The following is a 15,747-nucleotide window of genomic DNA, read 5'->3' as shown; positions in this document are numbered from 1 at the left end:
ACAAAATCTAAAATCAGTTACAACAAATTTAAACTAAGTTAAAATTACAGTAAGGTTAAAATGCCTCAGAAAAGAGGAAGGTTTTAACTTGGCGCCGAAAAGAGAGCAAAGTCGGCGCCAAGCGCACCTCATCGGGGAGACTATTCCACAGTTCAGGGGCCACCACCGAGAAGGCCCTAGTTCTTGTTACCACCCTCCGAGCCTCTCTGTGAGTCGGAACTCGGAGGAGGGCCTTCGATGTAGAGCGGAGTGTACGAGCAGGTTCATATCGGGAGAGGCATTCCAGCAGATATTGTGGTCCCACGCCGTGTAAGGCTTTATAAGTCAAAACCAACACTTTGAATCTAGCCCGGAAGCATATTGGCAGCCAGTGCAGGCGAGCCAGAACAGGTGTTATATGTTCAGACCGTTTAGTCTTCGTTATCAGTCTGGCCGCCGCATTTTGCACGAGCTGCAGCTTCCGAACTGTCTTCAAAGGTAGCCCTACGTAGAGCGCATTGCAGTAGTCCAATCGTGAGGTTACCAGAGCATGTACCACTGATGTTAGGTCCTCCCCGCTCAGATAGGTACGTAGCTGGGCCACCAACCGAAGTTGGTAAAACGCATTCCGTGCCACCGAGGCTACTTGAGCCTCAAGTGACAGGGAAGGATCTAAAACAACTCCCAGGCTATGAACCTGTTCCTTTAGGGGGAGTGTAAACCCATCCAGAACAGGATGTATATCCACTATCTGGTCAGAGGAACCACCCACCAGCAGCATCTCAGTCTTGTCCGGATTGAGCCTCAGTTTGTTAGCTCCCATCCAATCCATTATCGCAGCCAGGCAACGGTTCAGCACATTGACAGCCTCACCTGAAGAAGATGAAAAGGAGAAATAGAGCTGCGTGTCATCAGTGTACTGATGGCAACGCACTCCAAATCTCCTGATGACCACACCCAGCAGCTTCATATAGATGTTAAAAAGCATGGGGGACAGAACTGACCCCTGCGGACTCCACATTGGAGAACCCACGGTGTCGAGCAATGTTCTCCAAGCACTACCTTCTGGAGACGACCCGCCAGATAGGAGCGGAACCACTGCCAAGCAGTGCCTCCAACTCCCAGCTCTGCGAGCCTCTCCAGAAGGATACCATGGTCGATGGTATCAAAAGCCGCTGAGAGATCAAGGAGAATCAACAGAGTTACACTCCCTCTGTCCCTCTCCCGACATAGGTCATCATACAGGGCGACCAAGGCTGTCTCAGTGCCGAAACCGGGCCTAAAACCCAATTGAAATGGATCTAGAAAATCGGTTTCATCCAATAGCGCCTGGAGCTGGCCGGCAACCACTCGCTCTAAGATCTTGCCCAGGAATGGAACATTCACCACTGGTCTATAGCTGTTACAGTTTTCTGTGTCCAAGGAAGGTTTTTTCAGAAGCGGTCTCACTGCCGCCTCTTTCAGGCAGCCAGGGACCACTCCCTCTCTTAAAGAGGCATTTATCACTTCCCTGGCCCAGCCAGCTGTTCCATCCCTGCTAGTTTTTATTAGCCAAGAGGGGCAAGGATCTAGTACCGAAGTGGTAGCACGCAGCTGTCCAAGCACCTTGTCCACGTCCTCGAGCTGAACCAACTGAAACCAACTGAAACTCATCCAATAAAACATATCCTTGTAAATAAGGAAAGCTATCCACCCCCCAAGGTGAACTAGCTGAAGTAAGAAATGCTGTGAGGTACAAGAACACTAACAGTTCCATAGGAAGTTTGACATTGAGAAGAAAGGAACTGAGTTTTTCTGTACAGCAGGAGAGAATGCACAGAATGGGGAACCAACACAGCGAGGGAACGTCCTTGCTCCAAGTCCTCAGACTTCTGGACAAACAAGCTGTACTCCAAGGAGGGTATCCTTTAGCCACCAGGTCGACAGAGTACTTCTGCAGCAGAACCCTGAGACTCATGGCAAAAGAGGAAAAAAGGTTTAACATAACAGGAGTCTGGGCCACAGCCTTCCTTAAATCCACAAAGGAAGCCTCACATTCTGCCTTTCATTCAATAGGCTGCAAAGTTTGGAATCCAATGCCTAGTATTTAGCCGCTCCCAAAAACTCACGAAGCGGCTTTTTCCTATTACAGGGAAGTACATTACATACAGGAATACCTTGCTGTAGCAGTGAGGCAATCACAGGCTGGATGTCCTCAATTGCTTCAGCTGAGAGATTGTATTGCTTTACTGGTGGGTAAGGTTTATCAGGTGGACACCGAATCTCGACTGGTTCCACTGCTAGCAGCTTTCCCACATCATTCCAAGGGAAGGCCTCTGTAGCTTTAGAAGGAACAATCATGAGGATTAGAAAAGGGAAGATCCAAATGTACCCATCAGAGCTGCAATAACAGTATTGTGCAATTTACACAGAAATTGACAGAACTGGTACCAGGGAAAGAAAGATATGGTCATAGGTGAGTGGAGCAGCTGAAAAGGTTGCTAGTTGACCTCCTACTTCAAACTCAGTCACTATTTCTCCTGATGGTGGATGAGACAGGTCAGCTTGATGAACTGTGGACCTGGAAGGATAAGAGTCTATTAGAAATGCTGCGGCTGGCCAGCAACTGTAAGAGGAATGGTAGCATCAGAGGTGGAGAAATTAGTTTGAGACAACATCAGGTTAAAAGTTGAGCATGCTTAATTTTTTTCCCCTTTTTTGAAACTCTTCCCCTGGAAACAACTGCGGGGGTGATGGAGTGTAGGGAGCCCAGTTGTCTTGAAGGTCGTCCTCTTGAACACTACTGCTGCAAGAATGCGGTGGGGAGCCAAGGAAGGGTTAACAGGGAAGGGCAGAGCGATTGTACTTTCGGTTTGCAGTATTTCTCGGCTTCTAGCTGTTTCTTGTATTAACTAGCTGGATGCGGGTGTGCAAATTGGCTAAGAGCATTCTCTCAGCTTGCGTGGTATGTCTGGGATCCTCAGACTTCCATGGAAGACCCTCATTGTCCTCTCTTACTCCCATTTGGGCTATCAGGGCTGATTTTTTGTTCTGGGGACAGGAGTCCAGAGAGCAGCTGGTTCATGTCAGCCCAAGTTGGGTTGTAAACACTAATGATTGCTTCCAGCTTTTCTTTAAATTCATTGGGAGCCTCCCTGAGTTTCAGGAAGATACTGAACCAGTTCATGAGATCCGCAGTTGTCCAGGGAACGTGCACAAAAATAATTTGTCCGCCTGCAGTCGATGGGGGAGGGGGGGTATTGGCGAAGCAGATACATGCCGGCTGGCTGAACTTGGGGAAAGCACCCAGGGAAGTTTTCCGGATTAAACTGGATAGAGGTAAATCCTCCATCACTGTCTTTTTCCAACTTTATTTGGCAAATGGGGCAGGTGCGGCTGTCTATGGATGTAGCTACAATTTCAAACTTTGCTTTTAACCCTTTTTGTAACTCTTGCACCGACAAGACGGGGAAACTGCTCCTTAAATGTTAATTCCTCAGGAGACAGTGGCCATTCTTCTCTAGTAAGTTCAGGTGGGGGGGGTTCTTCTCTTTAGAGCGTTTGGGTATTCCACAGCTTAAAATGGGTATTCCAGAGCTCGAGCTGGGAGAGGTGGTGTCTGCTCTGACTGTAAAATAGCATTTGCCTGAGCTTAAGGCTGAGCATTCCCAGCCGTTGGGGCCCAAAATATCTTCTGGTACCTCGTTATAGGGCGGCAAAGGGGCGGTGGCTAGCAAGCTTGGGTACAGAGGCAGCAAGAGGCGTTGGCATGCATTTTTTTCTTGTTCCTTTTCTTTCTCAATTTTCTTTTTTTCCTCCAGTTGTGCTTTTAACTTTTTGTTAGAATCTTGAAGACTTGTTACTATAGATTTCTGTTTCCTGTGTTCTGCCTCCTCTTTCCACAGGACCCAGAAATCTATATGCCTAGGCTTTGTTTTCTCCAGTTTTCCCCGTAAATAGGTGAGCTTGTCCATGTCAAAAGTGCCATTTCCAGGAACTGAAGCTCAGGCCGGTTGGAGGGGCACTCAGTCCACCAGTGAGTCAGCTTCACCAGCTTTTTAGCAGTTTTTTGGACCCAAACGGGTACCATAATTTTGGCACATGTACCCCAAGGGGGTTTTTTCATCAGGACAAGACACACCTCCACCCACGTTTTGTCCAGAGCTGAAACTGATCAAGCAGTGAAGAAGGGCAGTTTAGGAAGGCCAGGCGTCCCCAGCAGACAGAGAGAAAAAGTTGGAACAGTATCAGTTTCATTCACGGCTCATTAGGACGTCCTTCAAACCTATCCTAACACCCAAACCAGAGACTGTGGGACTGCTTACCCTTTAGTCGTGAGTGTTGGTGTAACCGGGGAAAATCCAATCCTAACACTCAAACCAGAGACTGTGGGACTGTTTACCCTTTGTCGTGAGTGTGGATGTAACCAGGGAGGGACCTTAACGCAGGGGCTTCGATAAACTATGGGAAATTCTTACCGCCCGTCCAGGAGTCCCGGGGTTGGAGGTGGGAGCTAAGCGGGAGGATTTGATCGAAATGAGGTCCTCTTACCTCTCAGAATGTGCACAAACCGCCACTCTGACCTTCCCCTTCAGTTTGACCCAGACAGGAGATCCTCACATCCCACTTCTAACACCAAGATTGTTGTGGAATTTACAACTGAGTTCTTTTTGAGGAGACTTAATAATGAAGCCAAAGCCTGTTTTAAGGTTGTTTATTTAGCTAAGCGCTTAGCCAGAGTAGAGTACAGGACTCAACTCTCTTCCTCAAAATGGTGGTTAGTTACAGGCAGTTATATACCTTTACCTCCGTCACAATCACATTGCTTTATTCTATGTTACAATGCTACAATGATGCTCTGCCCCCTGTTCCATCCGTCCTCCCTTCATTCCTGCAATATCAGTGTCCTTGGCATATTTTCACTACAACAGCACTATTCTCTATTGTCTACGTGACCCCCTGTCTAGGGAAAATGGCAGTCAGACTTGTTCAGTATTGATTGAAATCCACCTCAGAGGCATTCGGATTGGTAGATCACAAAGTATCCATTCTAACTTGGGCTAGATGGATCTTTGAGGACCAAGAATTGAATTTCACTTGAAAGGTAAACTAAGTTTGACTTCAAATCCATAGTAGCCAATAAACAACATGTTCACACACATACTGCTCCAGAAGCAAAATGTCCAAGAGTCTCTCCACTACCACATTGCTGATATGCTGAGAAAACATGTGAAACTTCTAAAGGGAAAAGGCACAGGTTAAGTTAATGCTACAGCAGTCGCTACTTATAGAACAACAAAATGTTTGAAGTCAGAAGATGCTGAAATTAGTCTGAGAGAAGCTGAGATTTCCATCTCTTTGAAGAGGTAAACAAGGTTTTAGCCTATTTTTGTCAATGAATGAAATATGCAGAAGAAAAGTTTCTTTTACAAAAAAACTGAGACATGAAATTATAGCCATCAGGAATATGATGTGAAATGCAGAAGAAGGAAGTATGAATTAAGGGGGGATTCTTTCAGGCTGCTGACTATACAAGAAAGTAAACCTTTGGAAAGGACCTCAGAGGTGTGACAGTTGGACAGGTCTATTCAATGATTTGAAAAAAGTCATCCAACAAAGAAGCGGTAAATGAATTGCTGGCATTGATTAGGTGAGAGGCTTTCTCACCTGTTTCCCACATTGCTACTAAGGGTGGCTAAATAGCAGGTGTGAAAAAGAGAGGCTCTTGGCATTTGGAAGAAAAAGAAAAGTCAGTTGGGGGCTCAGGATCTTCTTTGATTGTTAGGGGATTGGAAAACAAGAAATCGTGAGGATTTTATGAATGGTGAGCTAATGGATTGATTAGTTCTTGCTCATCTCAAAAAAAGTCTTATTAAACAGGTGCTGTGTGCACAGTCCCCTCTGCCTGCCCCATGGTTCCAATCCTGGATTGACCTGAGGACCACCCCCTTCCATCCCAGATCCTGTCATGAATAAGTTCAGGGGCAGGGCTAATGTTTAATTAGGGTTTTGATGCCTTCTGCCCCCATCAATTGCATTGATTGAGGGGAGGCATTGCAGCACCCTGCACAATTGACCCCTCTGCTGAACAGCGAAGGTGGCAATCCTGAACGGGTGATGCCCCACAAACATTTTCCTAAAGGAAAGCGCCTTTGCAAACCACCATCACTGGAATGCTCCATGAGCTCAACAACCAACATGCCGAGGGAGCAACCTGAGCAATGTAAACTAGACCCGCAGCAATCCTGTGGGGAGATGGCGATACTCAGCCGTTACTGCTGCCTCTTCTTTGTCCCTGACGCCCCACCTCCTGATAGCCCTGAGTCATTCTGGTTCATCCTATCCAACCTGCAGTGATCCGTGTCTGTCAGAACCCGACTCAGCCAAATGGGCCTGATTTGGCTTGGGACTCTGGAGCACAGCCCTAGTGTGTATGTGTGTTTTTTGTTAAATCCACCCAGAAGGATGCTGAAAGGAGGGCTCAAGAGGACAGCAGGGCAAGGAGAGGGGGAACAGCAGGGCTGAAAACAAGTCTGGAGAGCAAAATGGCCAAGTCTGTTTCTTGCTCAGGCAAGGCCTCAGATCTGACATGGAAGCATTGAGAGGAGGCACGTGCAAGCCCTGGCTTTTGCAAGGCTCCTAGGGTGGTCATTTCCACATTACCAAAAAAGAGGATAGAGATTTGAATAGAATTTGCAATGCCAATTTAGATATACTGTAATTGCCATAAATCAAACAGAAATGCAGTACATCTCACCATAGTAGAGAAGCCTATGAGCAAGTGAGTTGCCTGCCTGCCTGCTCAGCCCCTGTCCAGGTGCTATCTGTGGATGCCCAACTGCAAGGCTCCTGCTCTTAGGATCCTTGATCTTCAAACTGGACTTGGACTGGTCAGCCCTCCAGATGGAGTTTCAGATAGAGACTTGTCGTCTGTAAAGTAGGACACATGGGGACCCTAAAGACTACTTTGATTTTACTTTCCCTGGGGTTGTACAGTCAGCCATGTGTAATGCATGGTTGCTAAATGGAAAAGACCCAGCATCTGTGGCATGGTTAAAAGCATGGCCCTGCTGTACGTGATGCTTCCCTACGCACGAGCAATGCACGCATAGGGGTAAAGTCATAGTTAGGGATGGGTGAGAATTTCAATTCAGTTAGCACTTCAAGCAGAATTTACCAAATTCGCAGTTTCCAAAACAATATGAGAACCAAAACAGTCATCCTTCGAAATTTGCATTTATTAGAATTTTGGGATGCAGTTCGCCAATTAAACAACATTTACAAAACTGTATATATCAGGGGAAAGTGTGCATGAAAATGAATACATGAGTGAAAATAACATGCAAAAAGGCATAAAATGATGAGAAATGGCTTTCAAAAATGTACCTTTGTCAAAACTGCCTACAAAAATGTGTTTATTTAGAGAAATTTGCTCTAAAATGGAGAATTTTCCTGAGGATTTTTTTTTTAAATCGCAGATTGCTTTAGAAATGTGGAGAACTGAATTTAACATTGGAAAAATGAGAAACTGAGAGAACCGAAACTGACAGATCTTCCCATCCCTAGTCATAGTTTAGCATCATTCCCTGGCGAATTATGGGGAATAAAAATAGCAGGCACCAGCCACCAGGGAAAGCTCCGTTGCTGTTGCTGCCCCTCCAAAACTAATGGTGGCAGCAAAAAAAAAAAAGAGCTGGGGCAACTTCATCCACCCCACCACCACCAGCCCAACCTGCAACAGAGGATCTTTAGCGTTTCCTGCTCCATGCTCCCAAGCACAGTATTGGGGCACAGGGTGTGTTTGTGGATTGGGGCTGAAGCCTCTGGCTGCTATCTTGGGGAGGGCACGCATGAGTACAAGGTGTTCAGAGCATACTGTGCATGGCCATGCTGGGGGTGGAGCAGCCAAGCTTACTGAAGCCCACACTGCTGCACCTCACCTTCCTTGGTCTTCGGCAGGGCCAGCTCCAGGAATGTCGGGGCCCTTGGGCATCAGCCTGCCCCGGGCCCCTCTGCTCCCCTTCCGTGATCTGTGGCATGAGCTGAGCTGCGGATCGCAAGACAAGAGCTTCCGAGCCACCCGCCGCCGCCCGCCACCATCCCCCCGCCACCATCCCCCCCGCTTCACCTGCCTTTCTCTGCTGTTCTTTGCGGCTGCACGCACTGTGCGTGCAGGGTTGCCATCAACCAAGATGGCGCCAGAGGCTTCAGTCCCTTACAGAAACATCGGCTTTCATCTTGATTGATGGCAACCCTGCATGCGCAGTGCGCACAGCCACAAAGAACAGCAGAGAAAGGTAGGTGAAGTGGGGGGGATGGTGGTGGGCGGCAGCGGCGGCAGCAGGTGGCTCAGAAGTTCTTGTCTTGCTATCCGCAGTGCGGCTCATGCCATGGATTGCGGAAGGGGAGCGGAGGGCCCCTCAGGGGGCCCCCAGGGGCTCCTGTAGCTGCAGGGCCCTCAGGCCAGTGCCCAACCTGGCTGCCCTTTGGAACCGGCCCTGGTCTTCGGCATTCAGCACCCAGGAGGAACAGCCCAGGCTCCACTTTGCTGCTTCTGGGGCATCATGGGGATCCTGCTGTGGTTTGCAGCTTCTTCTGTGGCCCATAAGCAGGCCTTTGTAGCCTTGCCTGGCTGCACTGGGGCTTTTTTTCTGGCCAGTCTTTCCTGCTCGACCCGGCTGGGGACTTCAGCATGCTGGTGGCATGTGCCTCTTTCCACAGCTCAGCAGGGGCTTCTGTGTCACACAGGCCTAGTTGCTACAGTGCATGTTGTGCCATGCAGGTCCTCAGGCACCCTGGGTTTGGTGCACAGTCCGAGACTGGGCCTGGGTGGTTTCTGACGCCACAGCGGCCTACGCTCGCAGGGCCTGGCATCTGTTTTCAGCCCTCCACATCACAGGGTTCACCCAGTTTGAGGGTCTGAGGTTTGGACTTGTGCCTGCAGCCAGTTTGGGTCTTCAGATACCCCTTGTGGTCCAGTAATTAGCAATGCCATCTCAGAAAGGGAGGGGTGGGCCTAAAGAAAAGGTAAGGCAGCTAAGTCCCCTCCTCCAGTGCCGATTTGGTCTAAGACCGATCAATGTCTCAGGGGTTGTACTGTTATTCCCCCACCTTCCCTTCAGGCTGACATTTGCCTGGCTAGGGCCTTGGGGTGCTTCCTCTCTGCTCGTGGTTTGGGGCCTGTCTTCCTGTTCATTTGTGAAGGTGGTTTCCCTCTCACTGAGTATCCATTTTGGGCTGTGGCTACGGCTGCTCTTCATGGGACTGCTCAGAGCTAGTTCCGTCACATTTGAGTTTTCCAGAAGAAAGGCTTTGCGCCGTGGGTAGGTGACCACGAGGGGCCTATAAGTTATACATCTGGCCACTTGGCAAGGCCCAGGACTCCCACTGTTGAGTTTTTATAACTTGTTGCTTTGTCGTGGCAGATTGCCAAACAGGGACAGAGCAAATGTGTATCCTATTCTTCAACCACTGTATGATTTGGGGGGCCAGCTGTAAGGCGGCAAAGTCACATTTCAGAATGCAGTCGATGGGCCACAGCTCGATGGCTTAGCTGCTGTGGGATGTGCTGGGATGATCTCCTCCTCACACTGTTCCAGAAGGGTTTGCTGCAGGCAGCTCTGCATGTCCTGGCTATCCACCTTGGTGGCCATGACTTTGTTTGTTCCAGGGTAAGGCCCTTGGTTTACAGGTGTGCCATGACTCGCAGGTCATTAGACAACACTGGCCATATGTCCAGTTAGCTTGGTCAGACATTTCGCCTTGTAGAGTGAGGTAGTGCGAAGGGACCCCAGGGGGATAGACAGGGCTGACAAAACAGTTAACCGGGAGATCCAGCTGGCACTACTGGGCTACAGGGGTCTAGAACAGAGGTTGGAAAAGTTACTTTTTTGAACTACAACTCTTATCAGCCCAATCCAGTGCCCATGCTGGCTGGTGCTGATGGGAGTTGTAGTTTTAAAAGTAACTTTTCCAAGCTCTGGTCTAGAATTACATCACCTCAAAGTACAGCATGCCAGGGTTGAACTATGTAAGCCTGATGGCATTCACCTGTCTGGCACAGTAATGACATTTTCCTTGCTGACCTGCAGAAGTGCCTGCAAGAGACTGTTCGGAGCAGTGGGGTGAAGGGGAACTAAATTGAGCAGGCTACCGGCTACTTTGGGTCAACTTGCCCCATCTACCCAAGTTCTGGGGCTCCGGGGGATGGTGACCCAGAAAGGTCTCCTACACACAATCAGGATGTGGCTTGGGTAGGGGTAAGCAGAATGGCTTGCCCTCCCCCCAGAAGGGGTTGGTCAGCCTAATAGCTGAAGTTGTTGCCTGATATTTAATAGCTAGTTCCTGCACTTACAGTTTCCCCTCTGCAGGTTTGTTTAATGTTCAAGAACGTGGCTCTTAGTTCAACCCACCTCTGATGCCTCTGTCTTATTCCATTCCCAAACTAGCAAAGTTTTGTTCCTCCTGCTTGTGCAACCTCCTGCAGACCCTGCTTTTTGACCCTATTCCAGATCTCCTAATTGCTCATTCCTAGAGGCACTACTTCAGCCCTTTTTCATTCCTCACTTATCCACCATAGTATCTCTTCATCAGCTGTCAGTAGACACCAGAAATATCATTGAGATTTCACGCTCAGTATTCTTGATAAAGTTGAACTTCAAAACTTCAGCAGGGTGTCTGATGAAATCTAAGTGAGGAAATCACAGCAAGTGATTTGCAGCAAGCAAAAGGAATCGGCAAGGAAAAGGATCAACAGTAAACAGAATCAGCAACATATATTTATTGGTGATCCTACCCTCCGCTCTTCTTTTGAAGTATAAAATAGGAATAATGTGTTTTGTCTATGATGATGACGATGATTAGTAGTAGTGGTGGTAGTGGTAGTACTTCTCTAGTAATATTATGCTATGAGCTTTCTTTCTCTCCATCCTCTACATTGATAGAAAGCCTCCATGACTGCTAGCCTCTGTTCTGTGGTAGGGCTGGAGAGGAATTTTGACCAGTTGAGACCAGCTTCTCTGACCCATGGGAGAGGAAAGTACTGGGACACAGGAAGTTGGTTCATCTAGCTCAGTATTGTTGACATTCACTAGCAGCATCTCTCCAGGATTTCAGGCACGGGACTTTCTCAGCCTTTCCTGGGATCCTGGGAATTGAACCTTGGGCCTTCTGGGTACAAAGTAGGTGGTCTACTACTGAGCTATGGGCCTTCTCCCAGTAGCAAATGGCTTGACTCTGAATGAATATACATGGCAAGTTATTAAACTGGCATTCACAAAACCACATGGAGAATTTTTTTACCACACATATGAAGATGCTGTAACCCTGGTTGACACATGCATCTCAAGGAGATGACAGAATCCTGTGATGGCAGAATAGGCAGAACCACTTCAGAGTCTAGGCGAGGGATGCACCCTCATATAAAAAAGTATATCAGGGAGAAAGATTCCAGAAAAACCTTCCTGTCATTCTAGCTGTCTGAGAAGCATTCAAACATGTCACCCCACACCTTCAGTAGGACAATCCATTTCACCAACTCAGAAGTTCTCTACCATTCTTCTCTGTGTGTAAACCCTACTTCGGACCATTCGCACTCCATGCCCAATAGTTTACTCTGCTTAGTAGCAGCTTTCTGGGGTCTAAAGCAGAGCAGGCCCAGGCCTAGAACCTAAAGTCCTTGGAGTGTATCATTTGGTTTTATGGTCATCTGCCTTACCATCCCCTTTGTCCCAAAGCTTTGCTTTCATTGCGGAGGATTCCTAGTGCAGATGCAGAATTTGGAGGGATGGGGCCTCAAAATATTTCTGTCTCTTTATTTTGGTGATGATAACCACGATTAGATAATGACCTATCAAAACAAATGTACCAGATGGATCGCTTTGGGTTACATTTTGCTTAGGCTGAGAAACACCTCAATTTTTGATTGATTTTGGCACCCTCTTGAATATGTTTATTCCTAAGATCTATGTGGTTCCTGAGCAAGCCCTAAAGCAGGGTGTCCAATTTCCATGTTTGTATTGTGTGTAGAGATAGGGATCAAGCTCGCTGTGCCTGAGGCCTTCTCTAATAAGTAACTGCATCAGTCTTTCATTCCATGCCCTGGCAGCTTGCTTTAGACCATTCAGGTTTTTCTGAAGTTTACAGACAAGTCCCTTGTCTCCTGTTTTTCTCAGTCCAGGAGTCCATTCCATGTAGATCTTCTCCTCAATTTCTCCATGTAGGAATGCAGTCTTTACATCGAGATGCTCAACATGCATTTTGTGTGATGATGCAATACTTAGGAATGGCCTTATTGTGGTGTGTTTCACTACAGGAGCAAATGTTTCATTGAAACCTGCTCCTTGCCCTTGTGAAAACTCTTCTGCAACTAGCCTTGCTTTGTATCTTTGTATCTCTCCCTGGCTTCGATGATCCATTTGCATCCTATGGCCTTCTTGCCTGCTGGCGGTTCTATGAGAGTCCAAGTTTGGTTCTATTTCCTCTTATGCACCCTTCTTCCACTCACATGCTTTAGCTACAGGCATTCTCTCAATTTCTTCCTAAGTTGAGGGCTCTGTTGCCACTCTAACAAGGTAGGGCAGTCATGTGGGTGAGACTCCTCTGTTGAGTCAAGATGAGCATCTGGGTTCTTGTTCATTAGCCTTATCTGCTGGTGTAGTGACATCTGGCTCTGGACTTCCCTGTGTTGGCTGTACATCCCTTTCTGTCCATGGATAGCCTTTCACCTCTTCTTCTCTGACAACTCTGTCTGCTGGTAGGTAGGTGAGTTCTACCTCTTATGTTGGGCACTCTGCAGCACTTGGTTTGCCCTGATTCCCTCATTCTCATCAAAATAAACAATATTTCTTACTGTTACCTTTCCTTTAGTTGGGTTCAGTATCCAACTTTGGAGTATCCAACTTTATAGCTTTTGCATCCTGGTTCCTAGCTGACCATTATGCCTTCTTCAGCTCTGTCATCTAGTTCGGATCTCTTCTCTTTTGGTACATAACCAAAACTCTGATATGTCGCATACTTGGTTTTTTTGAGTGTCACAGGTCAAATGATGTCCTGCCTGTTGCCTTGGTTGGCAGCCTGTTTTGCAAGTAAGTTGCTATCGTCACAGCTTCTCAACAATATTTGTTAGGAAGGTTAGAGTCCAGTAATAACCGATGAACCATTTGTAACAAGCTTCTTTTTTTCCTCTCAGCAATTCCATTCTGTTCAGGGGTATAAGGAATTGTGTGTCTGAGTGCTATGCCCTGCTCTCTCAGGTATGTTTGGGTGTGGTATGACATGTAGTCACCCCCACTGTCTGTTTGTAGAGCCTCAGGTTTCCTGCCAAATTTGTTAGACAGTCACCATGTACTCCTTTAGTAGCTACAGGGTCTGGCTCTTGTACTTGAGGTGATGCAATATCTGGAAAAATAATCTACAAAAATTAAAATGTAAACATTGCCAGTTGTAGTTGGTATCTGAATTGGTCCACACAAATCTGAGTGTACTGGTTCTAATTATCCTTTTATGCATCTTTCACTTTGCTTTGTAATGGAGGGCTTTGTATCTTTCCTTTTTGTGCAGTTTTCACACATGTCTGTGCTGCTGTTGCACACATTTATTGCCATGTTTCTGACTAGGTCCTTTCTTTCCAGTTCCAGTATGACATTCGTATCACTATGACCGAGGTGTCAAGACCAGATTTGTTTGCACATCTCAGCATGTTCACTTGTTCTTTTATACATTATAATTCATACACTCAATTTTTCTCAAAAGCTTTGGTATAGACTTGTCCATCTGCAGTTATAGTACACAGTCCATTACTGAAATGCAACTCAAAGCCTTCCTTGTTTAATTTTGATACACTGAGCCCATTAGTATTCAGTTGTGGACGGTATGTCACATCTGTTACACCAACTGAGTGATCTTTAACTTTTAATCTGCCTTGTCCAATTTCAGTGGATGCTCCATCAGCAACAAAAACATGTCCACTTTATTGCAGCTGGCATGTGAGGATGTGCCGTAGTCCACAAACCATGTATTTTTAGTATGATTATTTTTGTGTTATTGCAAATTCTCTATTACTTTTTGAAGTTGCTTTGGGCTTTGACTCAGCTTTGATCCTGTGCTTGTTTGTAAAATCATTCACTCCTTGTGTCTTTTGTTTGTGACACTGTCTTCTCAAAAGGGTGGAGTCACAATCCTGTAGGAAATGGCCCCTTTCCCCACATTGCAAGAATCTAGCTTTGGTTTTGCTCTCTGACTGGCTGCATGCAAATCTCTGGGTTCTGCTTTCCAGTTGGCTGCATGCAAATCTCCAGTTGTCTTTTCTCTCCTCTGCTGTGTAATTTGATCCACTAGCTCATCTATACATCCTAGTTTCAGGCTTTTTCCTAAACTCTTAGACTACAGGAGAAGCCTGTTATAACAAGTCTCAATGTACTGTGGAGTAGGATATACTGTGGATATGACAATGTCCCCTGAGTAAAATATACAGTACATCAGTTGACATACCTTTTAACTTACAAGGTCAAAAGACATAGAGGCTCCTGTCCTTCCAAACAATTTTTCTCACTTCACACCCTGTCTAGGAATCAGAGCTGTACTCACTGGCTTTAACCCTTCAGGGTGAGCCTGAGCTGAAATGGAACCAGGGAAGGTTTTTCGTTTACTCTTACATCAGTCTCACTTCCTACTTTATGTTTTCTTTTTGCTCTACCTTGTTCTTCATCCACAGTGTTCCTATCCCTGGCGAGTCCTTCACTTTGCTTCCCTGGGTGTTTTTCAGCCATTTCCCCCCTGTCAGAGTTCTTTTAATTTTTCTCCTGATGTTCTTTCCCAGTTTCCCACCTTTTGGCCTTCCTGGCAGCTTTTTTTCTGCCAAATTTGTGACTTCTCCTCAGTTTTGGTTACTTCTCAAGCCCTTTCGATATTGTCTGTGGAGTTTGATTTTTTAACCTATTCTTCTCTCAGCATTATCCTTCCCACTTTCCCCCTTCCCATTCCATCTCTCGGCCACAGCTGCAGCGGTTTTGCCTCGTTCAAGTCTCTCTCTCGCTGCATCCCTACAGCTGTTCCCAGGTTCCTCTTTCTGCTCCCAGTTACTGTTTTTATCAGTTTTGGTTGCTTCTTTTGCTTCTGCCCCAATCTTCAGGTCTGTTTTATTTTTTAAAAAATGGAATGATTTTTTCCATTTTTCTGCCTTTCAGTGCAGTTTTCATAGGAAGCCCTATAACGTGGACACATTCTCTGTCTCCTGACCCCCATGTTATAACAAGTCCTTGAGCAAATTCTGCATTTGTGTATTAATTCCAGCTATCAAAGCAGAATATTCGTCAGGTAGACTCCAGCAAGATAGTGATTTTATGCTGGTCATTTAGAACAGCTTCAGTTTCAGAAACCTTTGTATCAGATCGAGCAACTTAGTTAACTGAGAAAGAGTTGATTCCCCAGTTCTCACCTGGGCAGTAAACAGCTGCTTATATAGTTCAATCTGATCTTGGATGCCTCTTTGTCCATACAGGTTCTTAAAAACTTCTAGCATTCCATTTGCTGTCTTTTCATTTCTTACATGCACTATTTCAGCACCAGATAAACATTGAATTAGCTCTCTTGGTCCTTGTTTGCCATCATGCATTGTCTGCTTCCTCCAGCTGCTTTTGTGTTGCTATCTCCAGGAGTAATTCTTGATCCAAAACAATCTCAAATTGTTAGAGCCACATGCCAAAGTTATCTGGGTCTAGCTTCAGAATCAGGCTGTACTAATGCTAATGCTACCAGCTTGTGAAGCCATTGTAGAATAACACAAAACTC

The sequence above is a fragment of the Rhineura floridana genome, chromosome 16, assembly GCF_030035675.1.
Source record: "Rhineura floridana isolate rRhiFlo1 chromosome 16, rRhiFlo1.hap2, whole genome shotgun sequence".
Classification (NCBI taxonomy): domain Eukaryota; kingdom Metazoa; phylum Chordata; class Lepidosauria; order Squamata; family Rhineuridae; genus Rhineura; species Rhineura floridana.
Note: the sequence above shows the minus strand (reverse complement) of the source record.